Here is a 26,343-nt window from a genome sequence, read left to right as displayed (position 1 = left end):
TCTGCACAAGTTGATTAGAAAAAATACCTAAAAGCCACAAGGATGTTAGGGACCTTGTGGTGCAGTGGTAGTACAATGTTCAAGATCCCCCCCCACTCTACTCCAGCAGTAGAACAGTAAAAATGGCACAGTACAGAAGTGCACCATTTATCCCATCTTGTCCATGTGACCTAAAGGCACATGAGGAACGGCTGAGGATCCTGTGATTGTATTCATTGGCGTTTAGAAGATTAAGGCGAGATCTAATAGAAACTTACAAGATAATACATGGCTTGGAGAGGGTAGACGCTAGGAAATTGTTTCCGTTAGGCGAGGAGACTAGGACCCATGGACACAGCCTTAGAATTAGAGGGGGTAAATTCAGAATAGAAATGCGGAGACATTTCTTCAGCCAGAGAGTGGTGGGCCTGTGGAATTCATTGCCACAGAGTGCAGTGGAGGCTGGGACACTAAATGTCTTCAAGGCAGAAATTGATAAATTCTTGATGTCACAAGGAATTAAGGGCTACGGGGAGAATGCGAGTAAGTGGAGTTGAAATGCCCATCAGCCATGATTGAATGGTGGAGTGGACTCGATGGGCCGAATGGCCTTACTTCCGCTCCTATGTCTTATGGTCTTATGGTCTTACCCAGATGTCCTTTCTAATCCCATCTTCCTATACAGTGCCCATAGCCCTTACAGTACTTAATGTGTAGATCCAGGTACTTCTTAAAGAGTTTTGGGTCTCTGCCTCCACCACCAACTCAGGCAGCGAATTCCATATGTCCACCACCTTCTGCGTAAAAATGTTTTTCCTCACGTTCCTCTCTAATGCTTCTGTCACGTAGCTTGAAATTATGATCCCTGGTCTTTGAACTCTCTGCCAAGGGAAACAGGTTCCTCCTGTCTACTCTACACATACCCATCACAATTTTATACACCTCAATTATGTCACCACTCAGCCTTCTCTGTTCCAAAGAAAATAACCCCAACCTCTCCAATCTCTTCTCGTGGCTATGATTCTCCAGCCCAGGATACATTCCATTAAACCTTCTCTGCACTCTCCCCAGAGCAATTACACCCTTCCTGTAATATGGTGACCAGAACTGCACATAGTACTCCAATTGTGGTGTCACTAGTGTTTTATACAGTTTCAGTGTTATATCCATAAATTTGTATGTTATACCTTTGCCAATGAAGGAGAGCATTCCATATGCCTTGTTTACAACTTCATCTACCTGTACTGCTACCCCGAGGGACCTGTGCACCAGCACACCAACATCTCTCACTTCATCTACTTCTCTTGGTATATTTCCATTTATTGTGTATTCCCTTTTACTGTTTGATGTCCCTAAATGCATTACCTGTCACTTATCAGAATTGAGCCCCATCTGACATTGTCTTGCCCACTCCACCTACCTGTCTATATCATACTGTAGCTTATAGCGATCCTCTGCATGAACAACTACACGAACAATTTTTGTGTCATCTGCAAATTTCCAAACTGTGCCCCTCCACCTCCACAATTCAAATCCAAATTGTTAAAGTATCAAAACAACCAGCAGTGGTCCCAATACTTAACCCTTTGGAACACCACTTGAAACAGCTTTCCATTCACAAGGGATGCTATCGACCACTATCATTGGTTTCCTGTTACTAAGCCGACTTTGCATCCAATTCAGCACATTACCTTCTATCCAATGGGCATTTACCCTTTTGACCAGTCTTCCATGTGGGACTTTGCCAAATGCTTTACTAAAATCCATGTAAATAACATCCACTGCACTATCTTCATCGATTCTCCTTGTCATTTCCTCAAAGAATTGAATCAAACTTTTTACAGCATGACATTCCCTTGATAAACCATGCTGACTATCCCTGACTAGTACACACCTTTCTAAGTGACAGCTTATCCAATCTCTCAGGATTGATCCTAACAATTTGCCGAAGAAAGACTAACTGGCCTATCGTTGTTTGGCATTTCCTTTGTACCCTCTTTTTTTAAACAACAGGAACACATTTGCATTCCTCCAATACCTTGCCTGTGTCTAGTGAAGATTGGAAAATAATCCTCAAAACATCTATCATTTCTGTTTTGACTTCCTTCAACAACCAATGGATCAATTCATTTCGCCATGGTGATTTATCCTCTTTCAAGGATTCCAACTCCAGCCTCGGGCGACTGTCTTTGCGGGTTTGCTCCAGTTTCCTCCCACAATCCAAAGATGGGCAGGTAAGGTGAATTGGCCATGCTAAATTGTCCATAGTGTTTGGGGATGTGTAGGTTAGGTTCATTAGTCAGGGGCAAATATAGGGTAGGGGAATGAGTCTGGGTGGATTACTCTTTGGAGGGTTGGTGTGGACTTGTTTCTACACTGTTTGGATTTCATGATCACTTTTTCTGTTATGATTTTGCCAATATTTCACATGGTTTCTCTTCGATTACTGTATCCACATCATCTCTTTCCTTTGTGAATATGGAGGCAAAACATTTATTGAAAATTCTTCCTATATCCTCTGCATCTTCACACAAGGTCCCTTCCTTATCATTGATAGGCCCCATCTTTTCCTAAACTATTCCTTTGCTCTTCTGGTAAAACATTTTTGGGTTTTACTTTATCATTCTTGATTTTTTTTCCCCCATGCCCTGCCTTTGATTTCCCCATTTTTTAAACTAGACCCTATACTTTCTGTTTTCCTCGAGGTTATTTGCAGTTGAGTTTTTTTGTGAATATCATAAACTTTTTTTTTGTTTAATTTACTCTGTATTTTTCTGGGCAACCAAGAGGGGGTCTAGATTTGACAGGACCATTCTAATTTTTTAGAGGGACATGTCTGCTTCGCACCCAAAGGATCTCATGTGTTTGTGCCTCCCACTGGTTTGCCACTGATTTGTCCTTTTGCAGTCTTGCCTGGTCCAAATCAACCAAATCACTTTCCAGATTGGTAAAATTTGCCTTCCCCGCCGTTTCCCCCCCCCCAGTGTGAAACTTTTCTTCCTGATTTATCTGTGTTCTTTTCCAAAAGAAGACAAAAATCTAGTTGAACTGTGGTCACTATTCCCAATATGGTTGCCCACTATCACTTCACCCACTTACCCATCTTCTTTGACAAAAACTAAATCCAGAATTACATTTCTTCTCATTGGGCTCGTTATGTACTCTTTATTTTTTTTTTCCCTGGACACAGTACATGCCCCTTACATTGTTTGAAACCTAGTTGATAGTTAAAGTCTCCTATTATTGCCCTCTTATTAGAAATTTATTTACATGTATGTTCTTCTCTTTCCCTCTCACTGTTTAGTAGTTGGTAGTATACTCCTAGGTCTGTGACTGTGCCTTTTAATTCCTAAGCTTAACCCCTAAAGCCTAATTTGTTAATCTATTTCATTTATCACAACTATAATTGATTCATTAACTAATACAGCTACTTCCCCTCCTTTTTGTTACCCACTCTATCCTGCCTGAAACCTCTATATCCAGGGATATTGAGCTGCCAATTTTGCCCCTCCTTTAGCCAGGTTTCCATTACAGCAATGACATCCTGCTGCCTCGTGCCTATCTGTGTCTTTAGTTCATCTGCCTTGTTGTAATAATCCTTGCATTGAAGTATAAACAGTTCAACCCTGTCAAATTCCTTTGCTGGATGGTTTTTAATCCTTGTTCTGACTATATCACTAACTCATGTTCTATCTTGAGTTCCCTGGTCCGAATCTGACCCATTTAAGCCTACACTGGGTTCCTAGTCCCCTACTTCACTAACTTAAAACCTCACCAATGAAAATAGCAAAAGCCCTTGCAAGGGTATTAGCCCCAGACCTGCTTAGATACAAGCTGTCAGACTTATACACATCCCACCTTCCCCAGAACTATCCCAGTGCCTCAAGAATCTAAACTCCTCTCTAATACACCATTTCTCCAGCCATGCAGTCATCCGATCTATTCTTTTATTCCTGTTCTTCCTAAATTGTGGCACTGGGAGAAATCCTGAGATTACTACATTTAAAATGCAGGACCTCAAATGATCTCTTAACTTTCTGTTCTCAGCTTTCAGCTAATCAATACTTTGTTTATTTGTGTGGTTGGTACCTGCTGTTCACCCTCCCACTCCAGAACGTCCTGCAGCCACTCCTTGACCCTGACGCCAGGGAGGCAACATACCATCCTGTCTTCACATCTGCAGCCACAGAAGCACCAATCTATACCCCTTACTATTGAATTCTGCATCACTATAGCTTTTCTACCCATTTCCCACCCACACTGTTTAGTAGAACCACCGATGGTGTCATGAACTTGGCTCTTGTTGCTCTCCCCTGAGAGGCCATCCCCACCCCTGCCAACAGTATCCAAAGCACCACATCTCTTTGATAAGGAGATGACCACAGGTGACTCCTGCACTTCCTTCCTGAGCCTCTTACTTTGTCTGATTATTACCACTTCCTTTCTGCCTGAGTACTCCTTACCTGCAATGTGAAGACATCACTCAACGACATTCTCAGCATTGCTGATATTCCACAATGAGTCTAACCACAGCTCAAGTTCTGAAAAGCTGTTAGCCAATAGCTGCAGCTGCACACACATCTTGCATGCACATAGTCATCAAGGACACTGGAAGCATCCCTTATTTCCCACAGTGTGCAAGAGGAGCACACTCCAGGTCTGAGGTCTCATTAACCTGGTTAAGCCATTTAATTTAATTAGGCTAGGGACTTCTAACACTTCAAGTATAATTGAAAGCCCCTACCTTTATTTAGGTTCAGAGATTATGCTTTAAAACTGTCAGAAAATACTCTGCTGGTATCATGCACCAATTGGTTGTTTCTGTTGGGAACTGTGTCACTTTCTGAACTGCCCAGTCTGAAACTGAGCACTCAATCTTGCAGCTTCACCTACTTGTTGTCTTAACTAACACTGTTAATACCAACTCCAAAGCACTCTTGTTTAGCCAAGCACAGTGCAGCTAGTAGCACTGAGGTCCCAAAAACAGTATTTCTGAACTGGACCAAATCAATTGTTAAGTTACACAGCTTCACCTGAGAGTGAGTCAGCAGACTCCTGTTTCAGAAATGTGACTAAAACCAAACCCAATCAAATAGAGAGTGTGTGTGATAACATCACTGAACAAGTTGCTTAGAAGATGTAAGCAGCACAATAATCATATTACATAATCAGAAAAATAGCAAATAGACACAATGGGATGAAAATGGAGTGAAACAGATCAGAGCAGTTGGGAAGGGTAAAGAGATCTAGATGCAAAATCTGAGGAAATCAGAAACAATGCATTCCACGTCCTATTGACTTGTGTCAGAAAGTTTTGCTTCATATTGCTGATGCAATATCAGTGTTCTGGCTCTTGATCCTTCAGCCAAATGAGGTTTTTTTTAATGTTTAATATCAAAGAATGCTAATAAGACTTGTGAATTTTAAAACTCTTGGATATAAAAAAAAATTTAAAATCCTGCTTACATGAATTTTATGACTAATTGACCCTAACATCTCACTCACAATCAGTCTTTGCATCATGATCTTATAATATTAAGTGAAGCCTTGACAAGTAACATTTTCCAACAACTCTACAAACACCATTCAGTTTCTTGCAACTTTGTTCTGTGGTCTTTGAAATGGTGCTGCTCGCAGTCCCAGACACTGTTACCTCCTTTCATTCCAAGGTGTTAATCTTTTGAGATATCCTATATTTACTGTTTTAGGTAAGTGTGTATAATTTGCCTCCATCTTATTGAGGTCTTCACCTACCTTTGCACTGCCACATTCCCTTCTAGAAAATCAATAATTTTACTTAATTTACAACAGAATGTATTTGCCCATCTACTTTTACATTTTTAAAAGTTCTGTGCAATCATTTCCAAGGTTTCACAAGCTTTTAAAAGTGTTTGAAAAAAAATAAGAGATCAATAGAAAACATTCACCTGCCTTTCAACTACACACTAACCTTAGTGGGTCAAGAGTGTAGTGCTGGAAAAGCACAGCAGGTCAGGCAGCATCCGAGGAGCAGGAGAATTGACGTTTCGGGCATAAGCCCTTCATCAGAAAGGGCTTATCCCCAAAACGTCAATTCCACTGCTCCTCGGATGCTGCCTGACCTGCTATGATTTTCCAGCACTACACTCTCAACTCTGATCTCCAGCATCTGCAGTCCTCACTTTCTCCTAGTTGATACTAACCTTAATGGGCATGTTTTCAGGTCTTGTCATCAACAGTTGGTGTAACTTTGAGAAAGTGAGGACTGCAGATGCTGGAGATCAGAGCTGAAAAATGTGTTGCTGGAAAAGGGCAGCAGGTCAGGCAGCATCTAAGGAGCAGGAGAATCGACGTTTCGGGCATAAGCCCTTCATCGCCCACACCTCCCGCCCTCACTTCCCTCCAAGGCCCCAAGGGATCCTTCCATATCCATCACAAATTCACCTCCACACACATCATTTGCTGCATCCGCTGCACCCAATGTGGCCTCCTCTACATTGGGGAGACAGGCCGCCTACTTGCGGAACATTTCAGAGAACACCTCTGGGACACCCACACCAACCAACCCAACCGCCCTGTGGCTGAACACTTTAACTCCCCCTCCCACTCCACCAAGGACATGCAGGTCCTTGGCCTCCTCCATCGCCAGACCATGGCTACGTGACGCCTGAAAGAAGAGCGCCTCATCTTCCGCCTAGGAACCCTCCAACCACAAGGGATGAATGCAGATTTCTCCAGCTTCCTCATTTCCCCTCCCCCCACCTTATCTCCCAACCCTTGGACTCAGCACCGCCTTCTTGACCTGTAATCTTCTTCCTGACCTCTCCGCTCCCAACTCCTCTCCAGCCTATCACCCTCACCTTAACCTCCTTCCACCTATCGCATTCCCAACGCCCCTCCCCCAAGTCCCTCCTCCCTACCTTTTATCTTAGCCTGCTTGGCACACCTTCCTCATTCCTGAAGAAGGGCTTATATCCGAAATGTCGATTCTCCAGCTCCTTGGATGCTGCCTGACCAGCTGCGCTTTTCTAGCAACACATTTTTCAGTTGGTGTAACTTTGCCAGGGTGCTGCAAGAAGTTGAAATTCTGTTGCCAAGCAAAAATCTGGGTAAGTACACATTTTATAGACACTCTATTTCTAACTGTAATGTTTCACCTATGATATTAAAGCGGCAAGATGGTACAGTGACTGGGCATCTTAGCTTGTGCCAGAGCCCAATAAAAGTTAGATAGGTGCCTCCAAGGACAAATCTCTTGTCTGTTGGATTCCTCTGGGAACACAATAAGAGTCAGCTGACAGAATGGCAGTGGTAGAATTCAGAAATATGGCCTTGTTAGTTATTTGTGGAGTAACTGCATGATGTGATAGGCTTTATATTAGGGAAGAATAATTTCATCCCAGATAAAAATGTTGTATTTAATTTAATCCAGTAATGAAATTAGGACCAACTTTATTATGCAAAGAATGGTATGACTGAAAATCATTTCCTCATGGAGTAGTTGAGGCAAATAGCATAGATTCCTATCAGGTAAAACTGAATAAATGTAATAGAGAGAAAAATAAAAGATGTGCTGATGAGATAGGAGGAGAATTCTATCGAACATAAGTACCTGTATGAACCAGTTTGAACAGAAAAAGGCCTGTTTCTGCATTGCAAGTTCTGTATCACATTACAGACACAGAAATACTGTCCAACTGGTTGAGGGATATGCATGCTTTCTTGCACATAAGTAGAACAATTACAGTAATACATGAACCTGCAATAAAGACTGATGATAATACTGACATTCCTGATGTTTTTGGCATCTCTCTGAAGACCTTTTGTCTTTAATACATCATCTTTTTTCTCTGAGATTTGGACTCTGGTTTAATTGTAAAACCTGCACAAGCAAAATTTCTACTGCTAATTGTCAACATTCTCTTTGTCCTCACTCTTCTGGATCTTGTTTCGAATAATAATTACATGGAAACTAAGGCAGCTCCATATTTCTATTGGCATGTATCCAGAGCGAATTGTGAAGTTCAGAAAATGTGGGAGGAGATTTGTCACAAGGCCAACTCAGATATTGTGTGTGAGAAACTGCTTTCTGGAAAGTCAGAACATCTACGTATCAAAAATGCAGACATTGAAACTTTATTCGTCAAAGCCTTTGTGCGGTCAAAGTACTAAATTAGGGAATTCAGAGTTCAGCCAAATGTTGTCCAGGCCCCAGGGAGGATGAATACCTCCTCTTTCACTTATCAGCAAGGTTCATTTTGAAGAACAGAGCTATGTATTCAGCCATTAGCTTACTGTTCCAATATTTAAAAAAAAAACTATGTTTATCTTTGGCCAATTTAAGACATTTAGGGGTGAAGATTAATGGATCAACTATTCTGGATGGCTCAGAAAGTCTATTTTCTGTCTTTGAGTCACCTATGTGAAGATTTAAGTACACTATTTTGCTCTTAAAAATATATTCAATTGACCACAACCAATTAAAAATGCTATATTTTGGAGGTGTAAGTAAATATAATAAATATTATTGATTTAGCAAAATATAAAAGCATGTATCACAGACACTTTTTTCTTCCATGATATATATTCAATTCAGAATTTTGTTTGATTAATTGGTGACAGGTATGGAGGAGAATCTATTGCTGTATTGAAGATATTCTGAAATCTCCACAAGTAGAAGTTCTGTTTTCGTCATTTGAATGCAGCCTTTCTTTCCATCCATCAACATCCCCCAGCCTTCCCCTTACCACTATCAATGACATGGGGAGGCATCACTTTCAACTTTGGGTGCCTGAGTTTAATTTTTGTATGCATGTTTGGCAAGACTTAAACTATAAGGTAAACATTAGGTGTTGTGAGTGACAAGGTAAAATATACTATTCATCATAAATGTGAATGCATTGGCAACATCCTTGTGACCATGAAAACAGATGTACCAAATAACCAGTTGGAGATGTGGAAACCTAGCAGCATCAGTTTGCCAGACCATCTGGACGATTGCAGGCGTAGACCCAGGATGTATAAAATCACTATTATCATTACTGCCCTTCAAGGAAGGTAGCATCAAGTGAGTTCTTCACTGACTACACAGTTGTATAGCTGCTTAATCTATGCACACACACACAGACTTTGCAAACAAAATTGTGCCTGTGTGAAGATGATTTCCTTTCTAGGGTAAACAGCAGTCGCAAAACTAGCTGGAGATTGAGGAATTAGAATTCCTTTTATTCACAAAATGGCCGATGGTGATGTAGTGCATGAAAGACACATGAAAGTATATGCAGTGCTGCACAATTGGAAATCTTGCAATATGGACAAAGCTTGATGTGCACAGCGGTGAGTTAATTTTAATGTGTTGACTTAAAGCAACCACCCTGAATTAAAGCAACTTCCCTACAGAAAGGGCAATATCATGGAAATTACTGCATAACCTAGCAAATACTTCTACAATGACGTCTTCATAATCTCTACACTTCTTTCTGCAGCAGCATTCACTGCTGGATGATATGGTATTATTAGAATGTGTTTGAATCTATTCTTACTCAGAAATATTTTAAGCATTTCTGACATGAACTGTGAATCACTATATCTGATGTTAAGAACTCTGACAGCCCGTAAATTGCATACCAACATTTAAACATCTCAACAGTTTTGACACTCGTAGATTTGGGCATAAGCTCATCATTTATCCACTTGCTAAATTCATTAACCAAAATGACCCTTCCACATCTAACAATTCAAAGTATACATTCCTATGATTTTCTTCTGTTTGCTCATGAAATGAAAGAAAGATGGTTTGAATCATTTTACATTCTGAGATACATTACACAGGTTTTCACCTTTCATTACCTCCATTCATCTTTGTGATCTGAAAATATAGCTTCTTGCTGCTGCCTTCAAATAAGCCATGCCTGGTTTCTGTTGACATGTTTATCTAACAAACGGTCTCTAAACCTTGGCAGAATAGTGACTCTGAAACCTCATAAGAGACAGCCTTGATCTACACTAATTTGGAGATGCCATTGTTTTGAGAGCTTGGATGGCGTTGCATTGTGAACGGGTGATGATTTGCTCTATCTTGTGGGTATAGCTGATGAATCTGGCATTTATATATTTCCTGACTGTTTGAGAGTACATGTCAAGCCCAGGACAGCAGCCATCAGCACCACACTCTACCACAAACCCACAGACAACCTCACAATGCTACACTTCTCCAGCTTCCACCCAAAACATATTAAAACAGCCATCCCCTATGGACAAGTCCTACATATACACTGAATCTGTTCAGATGAGGAGGAACGTGACGGGCACCTGGAAGTTCTCAGGGATGCCCTCATAAGAACGGGGTATGATGCTCAACTCATTGACCGCCAGTTCCAACGTGCCACAGCAAGGAACTGTAATGACCTCCGCAGGAGACAGACACGTGCTGCAACCAACAGGGTACCCTTCGTTTTCCAGTATTTCCCAGGAGCTGAAAAACCACGCCATGTTCTTCATGACCTGCAACACATTATCAATGAGGATGAGCACCTTGCCAAGACTGTCTCCACACCTCCACTGCTTGCCTTTAAACATCCGCCAAACCTCAAACAGATCATTGTTCCTAGCAAGCTGCCTGCCTTTCAGGATAACTGCATACAACCCTGTCATGGTAGGCGCTGCAAGACGTGTCAGAGTGTGGACATAGATACCACCATTACACTTGGGGACACCTCCCAACATGTATGTGGCAGGTACTCATGTGACTCAGGCAACGTTGTCTATCTTATAAGTTGCAGGCAAGGATGCCTGGAGGCATGATACATTGGGGAAACTGAGCAAAGGCTATGGCAACGGATGAATGGGCACCGCACAACAATCAACAGACAGGAGTGTTCTCTCCCAGTTGGGGAACACTTCAGCGGTCCAGGATATTTGACCTCGCACCTTCGGGTGACTATCCTCCAAGGTGGACTTCGGGACAGGCAGCAGCGAAAAGTGGCCGAGCAGAGGCTGATAGCTAAGTTTGGTACCCATAGGGAGGGCCTCAACCGGGACCTTGGGTTCAAGTCACACTACAGGTGACAGCCGTTGCACTATACACACATACACATACACACTCCTATACACACACATACACACGGACACATGTATACACAGACACGCACACAGACACTCACACACACCCCTACAGACACACACACTCTCACACTCACATATGCACCCCCTCACAGACTTAGACACTCTACACTCACATACACACTCTCTCACACACTCACAAACCTCCACCCAGACAGACACACACAAACCCACATGCACACATACACATATACGTTTGTGGGGTGAATTTGTACTTGCAGAGTTATATTGTACTGTGCTCAAAAACTCCATGAATTCATGTAAGACTCTGTTAACACACTTTTTAGATTAGAATCAGTCTAAAAATTATGGCAGACAGGGGGCTAACTCCTTCAACATACTATTTGGCTAACGCCAATTGTTACAGTTAACCTGAGAATACAACTTTTTAAAAAAAAGTTTTGTGATTACATATGAAAGAAGTGAAATTAACATGGTCATTCTAACAGATGAAAGTCTCAACAAACAATCAAGGTATTTTTCAATGTATAATTTCAGTTACATCACACTGTAAACTTTTGCTATAAATTCTGTGTCTTACAATCGAGTCCTCCACAACCACCTGATGAAGGAGCGGCGCTCTGAAAGCTAGTGCTTCCAATTAAATCTGTTGGACTATAACCTGGTGTTGTGTGATTTTTAACTTTGATCTACACTCATTCCATTTCTATGTGTGGAAGATTCTTGCAGTGTCTCATTATCACTCTTTTGTTCATGGCATAGTTGAGTACCTTAATGAGCACTTCAATATTGTGCATCTTTTGTCATTAATTTTTCTGACAGACACTCCCAAGTATTTTCTTGATGTAAATTAATTCATAGGTAACTCATTGGTGAGAAGTGAATCAGTCCTCATGGGTAACTGCAAAAGAATATCTGCATTTGCATGATCTGCTGACTTATGATGATAATTAATAGTTCCACTAACTCCTGAAGCTGTGCTGCCTCTATTAACGGCATTCCTTTCTTTGAAATACTTACAATTGTAGGTGTTTGGTAATCAGTTAACAACTGAAGTTCCTATCAGACAAGTACTTGCAGAACTTAGGAACTCCCAATATGACTTATAACACTACTTCCTCAACTTGGAAATAATTTTACTCTGAACTTATTTAAAGTACGTGAAGCATGTGCCAAAATCTTGTCCAGAGTATTTCAGCTGTATGATAAACCTTGTGGTGAGACATGGCACTCTCCGCACAACTCTTACTTGGGGATCATACCAGGTCAAAATAGGTTCACTCATCAGTGCTTTCTTCTCATTTCCATATGCTTTATCGCACTTCACAGACCAATCCAAAACTGTTCTGTCTTTGAGCAGTTGATGCAACAAAGAAAATATATTAGCTAAGTCAGGTATGAGCTGAAAAAGTACACAATATTCCCAATGAATGTTTTAAGTTCTTCTTTGCCCTCTGGTCCTTTAGCTTTCAACATACCCTTAAGCTTCTCTTGCTTTGAGCGGCTACCTTCACTGACTGTTTTGTGACCCAAGTACACTACACTTGACACCATGAAGCAACATTTGTGCTTTTTGAACTACAATGTGATACATTTGAAGCTGATCCTTCATTTCGTTCAACCTTACAAATTATTAACTGGAATGTCAAAGAAACACTAGATTCATTTTGTCCAGCTTAATATCTGCTCCATTGTGATCTATAACACTGTACCTTTTGTACTTGTGCAATGGTTTGCAACCCCTTGCTTGTCGGTTAATTCTAAGTTCAAAAATGCATTTGACAAATCTATCTTACACTACCATAAGTATATCCAAGGATTTCAGCAGATCTCTCTCCACATCAGCCCCTTGCTGGTGTTGAAATATTTATCTTGGATTTGATCATTTGTTAGGCCTCCTTCAAGCTCGACTCTCAGGCCAATTTCTACCATGTTAACATAAACAAATCAAAGATAATTAGGGTAGACAGCATGGCTTCATGAAAAACAAAATTGTGTTTGACTATTAGAATTTATCAAGAAAGTCTGAACCAGCATGAATAGAGTGGAACCAGAAGATGCATTGTACTTGGACTTCCAGAAGGTGTTTTAAAATGTTCCTCACAAAAAGTTGTCATTAGACAAGAGCCCACAGGTTTGGATGTGGTATATTGGCATGGATAGAGAACTGGCTCATGGGCAGAGAACAGCAAGTGGAGATAAGAAGTTCTTTTTTTCAGGTTGGCAACCAGTGACCAGGGATCAGTGCTGGGCCCACAATGGTTTACAAAATATATTAATCACTTGGGCAGAAGCAAGTGTGCATACTGTAGGCAAGTTTGCAGAGGACATAAAAGTAGGCGGAAAGGTAAGTTGTGATAGGGAAATAAACGGTTTACAGAAAGATCTTGATAGTTTAAGTAAAGAGCAAAAGGTTGGCAAATGGAGTATAATGTGAGAAAATATAAAGTTGTTTATTTTGGAAGGGGAACAAAAGAACAGAATTTTATTTAAATGAAGAAAAATTGCAAAAAGCTGCAACACAGTGACTTGGGGATACTTGGACATGAATCCCAGAAAACAAGCACACAGGTGTAGCACATCATAAGGAAGGCTAATGGAATAAGGCCCTTATTTCAAGGGGGTTGGAGTGTAAGAATGGATAGGTCTTACAACAACTATACAAGGTGTTAGTGAGTCCATAGCTGGAGAACTGAGCAGTTTTGATCCCCTTATTTAAGGAAAGATATCATTTCATTGGAGAAATTCAGAGAAGGTTCACTAGGATGATCCCAATATGGAAGGATTGTCTTATGAGAAAAGGTTAGACAGGTTGGGACTGCGTTCACTGGACTTTAGAAGTATGAGAAGTAAGCTAATTGAAACCCGTAGGATTCTTCAGAGACTTGACAGGGTAAATGCCGAGGGAATGTTTTGGAGGGCATAGTCTTAGAATTAAGGGGCACCAATTTAAGAGTGAATGAGGAGAATTCTTTTCCCTCAGAGGCTTGCCATAAAGAGCTGTGGGGACAGAGTCCTTGTGTATATTTAAGACTGAGATGGATAGATGAGATTTCAGCATAAGGGGACTCATAGATTACAGGGAAGGGGCTGACAAGTAAACGTGAGAAATGTTTCTCAACCATGATTCTATTGAGTGGTCAAGACTCAAGGGGCTGAATGGCCTACTCCTGTTCCTGTTTAATATGGTCTTATGTGAAGAAAGAACTGAGATCGAAGTAGACCTCAGGGGCACTTTGAGCCATGTCATAAACTACCACTTCTCATTCTGCTTCAATTCATGTGCAACCGGGTCACATCCATGGACCAGAACAATGGGCTGGATTTTCTGACTGGCGAGGTCAGTTTGTCGCTCCACTTCTACTCTTTTATATTAACAGCAAGCAAAATATTTTTGGCAAGGGGTTCCGATCACTGATCAGCCAGAAAGGTAGAACGTACCTTTAATCTAATTGTGTCCTAGCGGTGCGACGGTGGGAAAGGTAAACCATGGTGCCTTTCTGGCAACCGTGATTGGCCTATTCAGTGATTGAAATATCCAGCAGCGCACTTGAACAGTTCCTGTGAAGAGGTAAAAAAGACAAGTATGTAAGGCAAGTTTGAGATTAGGATGCCAGATGGGCAGGGTACCATGTTGGTAGGGTGGGAAGGATGTAAGTGATTGAGTGTTTTGGGTAGGTCGGGATGATTATTGAGCCTGGTACCAATTGGTGAATGATTCCAGGGCTGAGAGGATATGTCAGGTCCAGCAGTAGTGGGTTGGGAAGAGGATGTTGAGTCAGGGATCAGGACATCTAACGCATCTGATGAAGGTGGAGTTGGGTGTGTATAAGGTAACTTAATCTAACTCTTGACTCACTATTAAGTTTTAATCTAACTATTCCCAAGCAGCTATTTCCCAGTGAAGTCCACAATTTAAATAGGTATTGTCAGATAGTTCTAAGTTTAGGGAGTTGTTCAGTCTAGGAGGGAGTGAGAGGCTTTCATCATTTTCGCCACCATCCAGTGAGCCAGTTTCAGGTAACTATGACATCTGTTTTGGGTCCTTTGTATCAAGGAGACAGGACAGAGTACATATAGCAAACATCACTGCCTCTGTAGTGAAGGGATAGATTTTATTGGTACCATCCATTGTCTGAGGAGGACCACATTTTCCTGGAGGGTGAAGAAGCAAGGAGCGAGGGGGACCTCTATTTCACCAGCAGTCTCCAGCTCCACACTCTTCCTTTCTTTTATTCACTGCAGAAGAATGGAGTAACAATCTTGCAGCCACACAGGGATAAGACAGACTTGGAGCCACACAAGGGCTCCAGCTATGGTTTAGAGTTACACAAGGACTCAACAGCTCCAGGAACAGGTGGAGCGGGGGCACAATGTACTGATTTAATATGCTGAGGGTCATACATGGATTGGGCCTAGAAGCTCACTTCAATATTTTTGGTTTGCCTTGGAGTTCTGATGTATATATTCCACCTTCTTGCAAGTACATCAGGGCAGCTAGGTTAAAGAGTATGCCTATTTACAATTCTTTCTTTGTGATGTAAAGTGTGCAAGTGACCTGTATTTTAATAATTTTAGAGTTTGCATTTGAGCTGGTGGCATTGGGTTTTGGTCTGTGTGACTGAAAGGCTTTCAAGATTAACTTAGCAATATTTCTATAGCTATGGTAACATTTTAAAAATAAAACAGTATGAGAGAGAGCATTCCTGGCGTGTAATGGGACTACCTTCATTGAGAGAATTTCTACGCTTGCACAAAATCAGCTGTTGCGCATTGTGTTTCAATTTAAAGGGTCAAAGATTGATTTTTGTTTTGATTGGGGTAACAACCATAGCTTGAAGGAAGTTTTTGGGTTTCATTTTGGCTGAAGTCCTGGTTGAAACTGTATGCATAAAAAAGTTGCTACTGCCAAATGGAGATGGTTTAGAACTGTTAAGTAATTGGTTACCCCAGTGCAAACAGTTTAGTTTGAAAGTTTCATATCGGGGACATTTGGTTACAATCTGATCAAGTTACTTGAAACTGACAAAGTCTAAGGCCAATTATATGAAGGCTCAATGAACAGGCTATCAGATTTTCAAGATAGGGAGTTGAAGCCAGTTAAATTAATCACTATGGATTTATTAAAGAGGAGTTAGTTTCTAGTCCAGTTTTGCAGAAGTCTTGACTGAAGCTCATGTGTGAAACTTTGTTCAAGGTGGCAGGTTCGCACTTACTAATTAAAAGCACAGCTTACAGCAACTGAAGCAAAAATGGGGTTTCTGCTCCTCCAGGCTTCAAGTGCCCTTTAACTGAAGAGAACAGAGACAGCTGCTGAGTATGAGGAGGTCCGATGGCTTCTCTCAAAACATTCACTCCCACAAGCTGTATGGCTACCTGGGAGCCAATCATGTTGTTGACAGGCAGGCTTTTGTTATCAATAACTGATCACCAGTGCACAGACCAAATAGCCAATTGTTGACAGCTGAAACTCCATTCACACATATCCCCTGGCTTCAGCTTGTCCATAAACCTTTTTCCATTTTTGCTTGAACAAGCAATTACAAACAGCAGTTGTAATGAATGCCAAGTTACTGGCCTTTAAAAACTCCTCTAATTCTTCAACAATCCTTGGTTTTTAAAACTTATCATAATTTGGTCCACAATCAAAATGACAGAAACCTAAATTGTGATGTTTACATTATGTAAACTAAATTACATTAAAGTACAGAGTTTAGATTAGAACTAGTGGTGTGTAGGTGTTAATTTGTCTGAAGTGGTTTAATGATTATCTTTTTTATTTCTTGTGCCATGGTGATTCTTTTAAAATCGTATTAGTGTGCTCCTTCTGTGTAATAGGATTGTGTTGTCATTGTCCACTTGTAAGAACTCTCCCAAAGTACTTTGTATTTTCAGCTCAGAAGGTCAGAGTTCTTTTTCTGATTAGGGGAAAAACACCTTTAGCTTGGAAAAACAACATTTAGCTTTTGGTCTGACAGTTTTGCAGAAGTTCTTGACTGAAGCTAATGTGTAAAACGGTTCCTCCTGACAAAAGGAGATGAATAGAACTATTACAAAAAAAAGGTTACCTCAATGTAAGCAATTCCAGACCAGAAGTGTTTGGTTACAATGCTGGAAGAGTTATTTAAGGCTGAGAAAGTCTTATGAAGATCCAGAAAGAGGCCAGTAGATCCTCAAGCTGTGGAATTGAAGGCATGGTTAAAATAAGCCCAACAGATATGAAAGAATGTAATGCGCTGGTGAGAGTACCATAAAAGAATGTTGTGGTGATTAAAGAGATTGTATTATACCAGGTGTTTTTAAATCTTCTGAGTTGGGCCGAATGTAAATGGTCTTGTTTTTCTATTTTTTCCTCATTTCTTCTCTATAATAAAACTTCTATTTTTGTTCGCACTAAATTTGTAGCATTGTATTTACATTTAAAGGCCAGCTCCTAAAAACACCAAAAGTTTGGAATTGGATGTGTCCCACAATAACATCCACTGGAATGTGTATACTTTCTTTTCGCCCACCAACTTGCAGCTGTAGCCCAGCAAAAACTAAATGCAATTGGGACCTAGCTTTTTGTGTCCAATAAAAGAAAGTGGTTGTTGTTTGGAGTCTTTTGTCCTCCCTTGAAAAGATATTCTACTTTCTCCTCTCCCTTCTGAACCTGGAACAAAAAATCATTGGATTTCTGCCTCCCTTCTCCTTATATGTTTTATAGATATTTTCTAATTAACCTGTTCAGAGATGTTGCTACACACCAATGGAGTAGATGGGACTTGAATCTGAACATACTGCCTCAGAGAACACACTACCACTGCACCACAACAGCACTTTATACATGGAAGCAGTTGGTTTATATTGGTTGCTGTAATTGCTTAGATCATCCTGACCTGGCTAATCAAATCTGTTGCCCTCAGAACTAAATAGATCCACAAACTCCGTCCTCCTCAGCTCTCAATACCAAGCACTGGAAGGTTGAAGCTGTGGAAATCTCTAAAGCAAATGGCACTGGAAATGGAAACAGCTGGTTCACTGTGTCATTGATGTTCAGACCAGGCAATTTCTTCTTTTTGACAACCCTATAGAACGGAGATGAGGAGGAAATTCTTCAGCCAGATGGTTAATCTGTGTAATTGATTGCTGCAGAGGGCTTGGGAGGTCAAGTCGTTGAGTGTATTTAAGACACAGAGACAAATAAGTTCTTGATTTATAAGGGGATCAAGAGTTCTGAAGTAAAGGCCGGAGAATCGGATTGAGAACCAGATCAATCATGCTCAAATGACTTATTTCTCTCCTGTGCCTTATGGTCTAATGACTTTGTATTAACATGGGTGGGCATCAGGACCATGAGCCAATTATCATGCAGAGGGGTTTCTGCCATCAAAGGAAAGTTTGCTTCATATCTTCAAAACAATTAAATAATAAAAGTTCCTTCATGCAAGTTGATTCATTCGGTTGATACCTCTTTTTCAGTTTGCTGGTTGGAGTTATGCAGGTGACATGAGGGCTACCTCTTTTTTGACTCAAACCTCAGTTTGCAAGAAGCATGCATCAGTTCTAAACCGTACTTATTGATTGCAGAAAACTAAGTATATGGCTTAGGCTCCTGCATCCCAGAGGTGATGCTTTTCCCCAGTCAGCAGCAGAGAATGACAGCCTCAGTGGCCTTTGCACTAGCCCACAAGATATGCATGGGAACATGTCCAGCATCGGCAGTCTACACAAAAAAACAAATTGTCGTAAACCTTAAATGAAGTAAAGCACAGGACTGTCATATGAAGTGCTATGTTTATATCAAGTGTCAGGTTATATAGTGGGTTAATATCTATAGTGGCTTCAAAGTTGTTGAATCTCTTTTCTTACCATTGCATCTAGATGCCACTTCAGCAGCTAGGGGTTTGTGGAAGCCTGTTGATTACTTTACTGGCTTGTTTTTGATGAATTTTGGTTGCCTGGGCCCTGGAGAAATTTCAACAAGGTTCCCTCTTCCTTGCACCATTTGTTGATGTCTGTTGGTATTTTAGGTGCACTACTAGGGTGTTGGGTGTTTATCATTGAAAACCTTGACCTAAACATTTGTGCTACTGCAGACTTCATTGTTAAAGTTAATGGTTGAAGACCGATGGATAGACAGAAATCTTAAAAAAAAAGACATACATACTCAGTAGGCCACACAATATTGGAGGAGAGAAACACTGATTTAAGATGGCAGGACAATTATTTTTGTTCAGAACTGAACATCTCATGAAAAGGGTAATCAATCGGAACATGGACCTTTCTTGCTCCACAGATACTGCCTGAACTTTTGACTACTTCCAACATTTCTTTTCAACTGCATGTTTTTACATTAATGTACGTACACAGGACAAACACATGTTGACAGGTGAACAGAGACAGGTCATTTAGTCAAATTTCTATGTAAAGCTAAGAGATTGAAGGGAGCTTCAATAATTTACATGTAATATGAAACGCATGAAATTTTCTGGACATCTCAGATCAAAGCCTAACAAGTGGCAATCCTATATGTTATGAAGGATGAGAAATGAGGTGCTGCAGACATACTTCAAAACACATTTGGGTGATTGTGTATTCATTTTTCAGTTCAAGCTGATTTCCAAAGAAACTGCAGCTAGTGTGAGAAATAACATCAATAATAGAACAGAGCAAGATGGTGGTCAAATGCAATTATTTTCTGTAATTAAATATGTTAATGTCATTTTTTCAACTTAAACATACCTCAGCAGAATGTCTGGATAATATCAGATTCAACATACTTCAATACAGTTATAAGTCACACAGCACCAGTTTATAGTCCAACAGGTTTATTTTAAATCACTAGCTTTCGGAGTGCTGCTCCTTCATCAGGTGGAATCATCTTCACATCATACTCCAACATAAATATCTTTTTTCTCATATTCATGAAAATGAGTGATGAAAGTGTTGGACTTCAGACATCTAGCCACACATATTCTGGTTAGTACCAAATTAAGATGGTGGGGTGTGTTATTTTAATCATACTAACCCTACTTCTGTGTCTGATTACCAACCAGAGCCACTGGTGGCACGGTGGCTCCGTGGTTAGCACTGCTGCCTCATAGCACCAGGGTCCCAGGTTTGATTCCAGCCTCGGGGGACTGTCTGCGTGGAGTTTTCACATTCTTCCTGTGTCTGCGTGAGTTTCCTCTGGGTGCTCTGGCTTCCTCCCACAGTCCAAAGACGTGCAAGTTAGGTAAATTGGCCACAGTGCTAGGTGCATTAGTCAGAGAGAAATGGGTCTGGGTTACTCTTCGGGGGGTCAGTGTGGACTTGTTGGGCCAAAGGGCCTGTTTCCACACTGTAGGGAATCTAATCTAGTTGTCTTATGCATACAAGACTGTCAAATTTGCCTGCACTGCTTTGTTGTATTAGAATGCAGCTAGAGTTTGGTGAAAGAGGGAGATGGTGATCAGTCCATCCTTTTCTCTAATTGCTGAGCAGGAGTGGTGAGTACTTTTGCTCTTGAAACTAAAAGGAAGGTCTTATGGAAATTGGAAAAATTGGGGTGAAATTGGTTAAAAGAAATTCAGATTACTTCAACATTTTTCAGTTAGAAAACGGCTGTCTGAGTGAACCCGGAATTAAATACCCAGAAGGTTTTCAGGAAGGTCTAGAGACTAAGGAGACAGTCACCTTGCATGTTGACCCAGGAAGCAATTCCATGATTCTGCAAGGCCCACCCAATGCCATTTGCATTATGGGCAAAAGTAGAGGCAGAAATCAGGAGGTTGGAAAGCAAAGGGAATCATCAAATCACTAAAGTTTACAGATTGGTCAGCATTGATCACACAGATTATAAAGCCTGATGGGTTGGTTCACCTTTGTGGGAATTTTAAATAAATGGTAAACTGGTTTTTGCAGCTAGATAAATATCCAATCCTTCACAAAGGAGTTATTCACAAAGCTGGCAGTGGGGCTGTCCTTCCCAAAGCTGGACATGAGCCTTGCAATTGCGGTTAGATGAGGATTCCTGGAAGTATGCTACAATTAATACCCACCATGGTCTGTACTAATATAGGAGACTACCATTTGAGGTATTGTCAGCTTGTACAATTTTTCAGCAGATGATGGAGAACATTTTACAAGTTCTATTGAGGTCACTATTTATTGAGATGATGTATTACAAACAAAGACCAGTAAAGTGCACTTAGAGAACTTGAACCTGGTCCTTTGACGTTTGAGGAGAAAGTGAGGTCTGCAGATGCTGGAGATCAGAGCTGGAAATGTGTTGCTGGAAAAGCGCAGCAGGTCAGGCAGCATCCAGGGAACAGGAGAATCGACGTTTCGGGCATTCCTGAAGAAGGGCTTATGCCCGAAACGTCGATTCTCCTGTTCCCTGGATGCTGCCTGACCTGCTGCGCTTTTCCAGCAACACATTTCCACCTTTGACGTTTTTCCCAGGCAGGTGTCTGCCTCACACATCTGTCAAAATGCAGCTAGCAAACTAAGGAGAACCACCACATATTTTGAATAACAGCACAATGGCACAGTGGTTAGCACTGCTGCTTCACAGTGCCAGACACCCAGGTTCAATTCCCACCTCAGGCAACTGTGTGGAGTTTGCACATTTTCCCCATGTCTGAATGGGTTTTTTTCCTGGTGCTCCAGTTTCCTCCCACAGTCCAAAAATGTGCAGGTTTGGTGAATTGGCTATGCTAATATTACCCGTAGTGTTAGGTGAAGTGGTAAACATAGGGGAATGGGTCTGGGTGGGTTGCTTTTTGGAGGGTCGGTGTGGACTTGTTGGGCCGAAGGGCCTGTTTCCACACTAAGTAATCTAATCTAAGGAGCTGTGCCACAAAAGCCTTTTTCCTCAGTTATTTGACAGAGCTGATATTGTTCAACTACATGAGAGGAGGTTCAAAGTTGACCATTGTTGAATTAAAACTAATGTACAGTGAAGTTCATCATACTTTCAGATCCTCTCACACAAATGAACCTGATGGCCTTTAAGAAATCACACTGATGTTTTGAATCTTTTCTATGCTCATCTCAAACTTCTACTGTTCCCTGTAACAGCTTTGCTCCACTAAAATCAAGATTAAAAGGTAAACCCAGGATTAAATTGAGTTGGTATGCATGTGTGGCTGAAGCAGGAGCTGGGCCTGTATAGAATAGAGAATTAGACCATGGTCTATTTACATTGACCCTCATGGCTGTTCTAAAAAGGCAAAGGCTTCAGAAATCTGAAGCACAAAGAAACTTCGGAGTCCTCAGTCAGGATTATTTTAAAGGCTAAGATGCAGATGCATTTGGTAGTTAGGAAGGCAAATGCAATGTTAACATTCATTCCAAGAGAGCTACAGTATAAGAGCAGAGATATACTGCTGAGACTGTACAAGGCTGTGGTCAGACTGCATTTGGAATATCGTGAGCAGTTTTGGGTCCGCTATCTAAGGAAAGATGTGTTAGCATTGAAGGGGGTGCAGAGGTGGTTTAAAAGAATGATTGACAACACAGTGGCTCAGTGGTTAGCACTACTGCCTCACCGCGCCAGGAACCCAGGTTTGATTCCAGCCTTGGGTGACCGTTCTTGTGGAGTTTGCACATTCTCCCCCGTGTCTGCGTGGGTTTCCTCTGGGTGCTCTGGTTTCCTCCCACAATCCAAAGATGTGCAGGTCAGGTGAATTGGCCATGTTAAATTGCCCAGAGTGTTAGTTGCATTAGTCAGAGGGAAATGGGTCTGGGTGAGTTACTCTTTGGAGGGTCGGTGTGGACCTGTTGGGCCGAAGGCCCTGTTTCCACACTGGAGGTAGTTTAATCCAGTCCAATCCTGGGTTGAGAGGTTTGGCATATGAGGAGCAGTTGAGGACTCAATTTGTACTTGATGGGTTAAGGAGAATGAAGGGGGATCTGATTGAAATTAGCAGAATACCGAGAGGCCTGGATGGACTGGATGTTTCCACTAGTAGTAGAGAATAGGAAATGGGAGCATAGACTTACAGCGAAGTGAGAACCCTTTAGAAATGAGATAAGGAGGCATTTCTTCAGCCTGTGGGTGGTGAATCTGTGGAAATCATTGCCAGCAAGGGCTAAGTCACTGAGTGTGTTTAAGATAGAGGAACAGAACTCCTGTGGGAGTGGCAGAGTCAGCATCATTGGTGACCTTTAAGCGGCAATTGGATAGGTACATGGATAGGTGCTTAAGCTAGGACAAATGTTCGGCACAACATCGTGGGCCGAAGGGCCTGTTCTGTGCTGTATTGTTCTATGTTCTATAACTTCTTGTTTAGCAAAGCAAACAGGGGTTATGGGGAGAAGGTAGGAGAATGGAGTTGAAAACACACAAGGAGAAAGTGAGGACTGCAGATGCTGGAGATCAGAGCTGAAAATGTGTTGCTGGAAAAGCGCAGCAGGTCAGGCAGCATCCAAGGAGCAGGAGAATCGACGTTTCGGGCATAAGCCCTTCTTCAGGACTTATGCCCGAAACGTCGATTCTCCTGTTCCTTGGATGCTGCCTGACCTGCTGCGCTTTTCCAGCAACACATTTTCAGCTTTGAAAACACACAAGCCATGATTGAATGACAGAGCAGATTTGAAGGGCCAAATTGCCGAATTCTGCTCCTATATCTCATGGTCTTATGGTTGAATGTGAAAATCTCAAAGTATGAAAAATGAAGAATGAGATGTTGTTTTGGAAATTGCACATCGAATGTATTGCAAAGTTTATTAAATATAACCCAAACACTGTCGGAAAATATAACAATCTGTTTTGAGAGTTGGTTTGTTTTGGCTTCCATTTAGAGAAACAAATTCATTTTCCCACTAAACCATAAATACCAAATATGAAATCAAAAAACACTCAAATGCTCACTTTAATGCTCAAAACAGGTTTAACTGGACACCCTGATCATCAACTCTGTACTGTAGTTTGTGAAATCAGTACTTCTTGTAAAACACTATATAGTTAAGTGAACTGTAAATAAGCAGAACTCGAATTATAAAATGAATCAACATTTTACTCTGCACTGTGCCAAGGAGAGCCTCAAAACACACAGCATCATAAGGTAAAACCCAGCGGAGAACAAAGAACAAAGAACTGATGATGTTTTTGGCCATCTTATAAACACCTGAGTATTAGCTCAGCAAGGCACGATGATTCTAGACAGGAGTTGAGAGTTACAACCTCAACCCATGTCACAAATAATTAAAGTAATGTCACATGAATGACAATGTAAAATTAGAACAAGGTACAATTAGTGAATAACACTTACTATAATTTTCTTGGATTGCATTATGTAGCATGCACAGATGGCTGAAAAAACATTTTTTAAAAATCTCTTCTGGTCACTGACATTTCATATGGCAAACAATATTTATGCATTTCTTTTTTGAAAAGTAATAGGAAATTGGTTTTTGTACAGGAAGATGTTCCTTGCCCATAAGCATACAAAAGTTCATTGAAATCAAAACCTTAACTAGTGATTTAGTTTCTGATGCTACAAGGAAATTATTGGATTTTTCTTTAATATTCCTAACCAACAGGGTTATTAAATAAAAAGACTGACTGACTAACAGACATTTGGGATTTTCTCTTGTACAGTTACTGCTACAGAAGATTTGAGTAAGAGACTGGATGTACCATCATTTGAACAACATTGTGTCCTGATATTCCAACTGTCACATTTACCTGCAGTATTTCTTGAGAAACATTGAATTGTCTAGTCCTACTCATCTCATGTTCAAATTCCTCATCTTATTTTCCTTATTCTGAGAATTTTAAAAAAAAACCTATTTCAAACATGCCTATTTATGAACCATAGGTGAAAATACAATTTTTGAAAAGATTTTCAGGGCTTATGGGCTTTGCTGGGTCAGCATTTATTTCACATCCCCAGTTGCTCATGAGGTGATGGAGAGCTGCCTTCTTGAACTATTGCAGTCTATTTGGTGTAAGGATATTGACAACCCTGCTAGCGCGGGAGTTCCAGGATTTTGACTCAATGACAGTGAAGGAGCAATGATATACTTCCAAGTCAAGATAGTGAGAGGCTTGGAGGGGAACATGGTAGTGGTGTCCCCCATGTATCTGCTGCCCTTGTCCTTTTAGATGATCGCGACAGTGGGTTTCAAAAGTCATGAAGTCAGAGTTGTAGAGATGGATAGCACAGAAAAAGACTTTTCAGTCCAACATGTCCATGCCAACCACCCCGTTAAAGGAGCCTTGATTAATTTCTGCAGTGAGAATATTGAGGATAGCACACATTGCTGCTGTGTGGCAGTGGTAGTGGAGGAAGTGAATGCTTGTTTCTGGCAACAATCAAGTGAGTTGCCTTACCCTGGACAGTGTTAAGGTGTGTGTTATGGTTGGCGCTGCAGGCAATTAGGGAGTATTCCACCACACTCCTGCCTTGTGCCTCAGTTGGTGGACAGGCTTCAGGTGTCAGATGGTGAGTTGCAAAGGGTTCTGAACACTGCAATCAGCAAACATGCCCACTCTGATCTGATGATAGAGGAAACGTTTATGAAGAAGCTGGTGATGGTTGCAACCAGGACATTAATTATATCAAAATAATCACATTTGCTTACTTCCTCAGATCATGTCACGTGAATTTTAGCCGCCAGTCCAGTCTTATTGTTGTTTTATCACTCATCTTTCCTCACCATTATGCCTCTTTTCTGTCTGCCCTCTCATCACTACCAGCTTTGACACTCTGGACTAAACCATCTCCCAGACCATCCATAACCTCATCACCTCAGGGGATGTCCCATCCACTGCTTCCAACCTCAGTCCCACAATCCCACACCACCCGTTTCTACCTCCTGCCCAAAATCCACAAACCTGACTGCCCCGGCCGACCCATTGTCTCAGCCTGCTCCTGCCCCACCAAACTCATTTCTGCATACCTTGACACGGTCCTGTCGCCCTTAGTCCAAGAACTCCCCACCTACGTTCGGGACACCACCCACACCCTCCACCTCCTCCATGATTTTTGCTTCCCCGGCCCCCAACGCCTTATCTTCTCCATGGACATCCAGTCCCTGTATACCTCCATCCCCCATCACGAAGGCCTCAAAGCCCTCCCCTTCTTCCTTTCCCGCCGAACCAACCAGTACCCTTCCACTGACACCCTCCTTCGACTGACTGAACTAGTCCTCACTCTGAACAACTTCTCTTTCCAATCCTCCCACTTCCTCCAAACCAAAGGAGTAGCCATGGGCACCCGCATGGGCCCCAGCTATGCCTGCCTCTTCGTAGGATATGTGGAACAGTCCATCTTCCGCAGCTGCACTGGCACTACCTCCCACCTTTTCCTCCGCTACATCGATGACTGTATC

Source organism: Chiloscyllium plagiosum, chromosome 16 (assembly GCF_004010195.1).
Source record: "Chiloscyllium plagiosum isolate BGI_BamShark_2017 chromosome 16, ASM401019v2, whole genome shotgun sequence".
Classification (NCBI taxonomy): Eukaryota; Metazoa; Chordata; class Chondrichthyes; order Orectolobiformes; family Hemiscylliidae; genus Chiloscyllium; species Chiloscyllium plagiosum.
This window is presented reverse-complemented; position numbering follows the sequence as displayed.